We start from the raw sequence: 2,672 nt of genomic DNA, 5'->3' as shown, positions 1-2,672 counted from the left end.
CTGATACAATAGAAGGGAAGAAGGGAGAGACCATATTTTTATTATTGCACCTAGAAGAGGCAGAGAAAAGATACCACGAAACATTGTAGATTCAGCTGAACCCTGTAAGGCAGTGTCAATTGCTTCTGGCTCAGCCATCAGCAGAAATTTTCTCAATCAAAATATAGTTAGTGATGATGATGATGATGATGATGATGTCCAAAGCAGAACAGAATCCTGTTCGCTCTCCAGAGAAACAGAAACAGATTGCTGAGTTTTTTCAGTAAACTATTTAGTTAAGTTTGAAAGCAGAAGTGAGCAAAGCAAATGGATAAGATGTTATAGATATTGCATGTTTATGAAGCAATTTTTTTTAATCTTTATTTCTATCCACATTCTGTTTACAGCTTGCTTGTATCAGACACCTACATATTTAAAGCCAATTCCTGTATGTACTCAGCAACAAAAATGTTACGAAACTTATGATATGGTATGCACATTTGATTTTCCATTGCTTTCCATCTAGGTAAAATTATTTAAAGCTTTCATCTTGATTTATTTACACTCATTTTCTTCCAGTATAACTGAATAAGACCTAGTTTGCCATTACACTATTCCAGTTTGATACTGTAAAAATTAAATGCAAACTAGTCATACTAGTACACGCCTGGAACAACTCAGTAGTGAAATGGGCCCTTAGTTTGGAGACAATGTTCATCACTATGATTTGTGACTATATAAGTTAATTTGTAAATTCTGTTAGTGTTCAGAAATGCTGACTTACTTATCAAATCCACCGAAATCCATGGAAGCACTGAACTTGCCTACTGTTTGGACACCTGGAACGGATATCACACTTCCGAAGTTGCTCATCTTCATTTTTTAAACAAACCAGTTGTTACTATGGCTGCATAAAGATCTTATTTCAGCCTACGTTAAAGAATAAACAAAGTAGGCTTAACAAAACAGAGCATTTTTTTGCATAGTAAATTTATATGCAAAAATTCAGTACTGATTATTCGTTTCTGGCACAGCAGTGCAGGGAGACTGAAAACAGGGCTTCCTGCTCCACTAATTGAGAAGCACATACTGAAAAAACACAACTTCCCATCTTCATTGCAGTATGTGGTATTAATTTTAAGTTTGAGAAGACACTCACTGTTGAATGGGACAAGCAGAGCAAGGACCTGTCTTTTCTTGGAAGACAGCTCTCTCTTGCTCTGATGGCATAGAACTCATTAGTATCCCTGGTGATCTTTATTCCTCTCACTCCTTTCTTCCCCATCCAGCACCAGTTGCGTTCCAGTTACACCTGGGGGTCCAACTACTTCTGTTGTGGGAAAGCTGCTTTTCTATAGGCCAGGTTGAGTTAAATGCTTTGCTTCTGGCCCTCTTCCTAATTTATCTTCTGACCTAAAAATACGTCCAGCATCACTCAAACTGACCTGTATGCTTATATTTCCCTTCAGCATTATTTCCAGGCTAAATTTTATAAGCTTACACACCATAACGTCACAGTGTTATTGACTACTACTAGTTAATAATTTAAAAATTGTAATATCATTTTTATGTTTGTATGTTTTATATATTTGAAATACTTTATAAAGTAAGTGCAATATTACAATTAATTATAGTATTGCACACTAATAAAATTTATTTTACTGAATTTTTTATTCCAAAGAGAGGGGATGAAAAGGAAAGTATTTTGGATCTTTTAGTCCTGACACTAATTCTAGTGTTACCCACTAACACAATATTACAGTAGAGTATATTTTCTCAATATACTGCTGACACCACATGCCAAGTGATATTGCCACCATATTGCATAAAATACTTCTGTATTACCATTGCATTATCAAGAAACTAAGAATAATTTATTACATCAGTGGGGAGAATCTGACCTGTGTCCTCTCATATGCAAAAGCGTTGTGGTACTGTCAGCCAAAACTTACAACTGCTAATTATATCAGAGAAAAATGGAAAAAACTATGACATTCATCGAGAAACAGCTGCACAAAAGTATCCCAAAGATGTTACAAATTGCAGTAAGTTACTCATTGCCATTACAAGAAAATAAATGCACTTGCCCTAATATCAAAATGCAGCAAACATTCTGCATGTTAATTAATAACTCAAAACAAAATATATCTTAATTATAAGTAAATCCAAATTCTGACATTTTAAAATAAAGAATACACATATTTAGAGCTATGACCACAGAGAAAGATGAAAAATAAATTATGCAAATGTTTCAGAGACATATAAACCAGTTTTTGCTTCAGGGCACCGGCACTGATTCACAAGCTGAAAAAAATTTTCCTTGAGCTGAGTTATTCCAAGTTTTATTGTTTCAACATATTCTGCACATTTTTTTCAAGCATGTGAAGCTGGAACCTGTCTGAAGAAGGACAGAGATCTATTGGGAGCTTGGTTTTGCTCTTGAGTGGATTATTTTAATTCTATGACATCATAATAGTACGTTTTTACATCCCTATATAAATCCTTTACTGTAGCATCTCCAGATCATGTGACAGGTGAAAAGGGAGTGTTTGTTTTGAAGGCCGAACACAGAGGCTGAATGGGATTTCTAAATTTTCTTGGCGAACAGGCTGTTGTCCTTCTTCTGAATTAAAGCAACTCCTCTGATAAGAAGCAAATCAGCTGGACAAACAGAGGATTTTTAACACCTCAAG

This window comes from Numenius arquata, chromosome 2 (genome assembly GCF_964106895.1).
Source record: "Numenius arquata chromosome 2, bNumArq3.hap1.1, whole genome shotgun sequence".
Lineage (NCBI taxonomy): Eukaryota > Metazoa > Chordata > Aves > Charadriiformes > Scolopacidae > Numenius > Numenius arquata.
The sequence above is the reverse complement of the archived record's forward strand: the minus strand, read 5'-3'. Positions refer to the sequence as shown.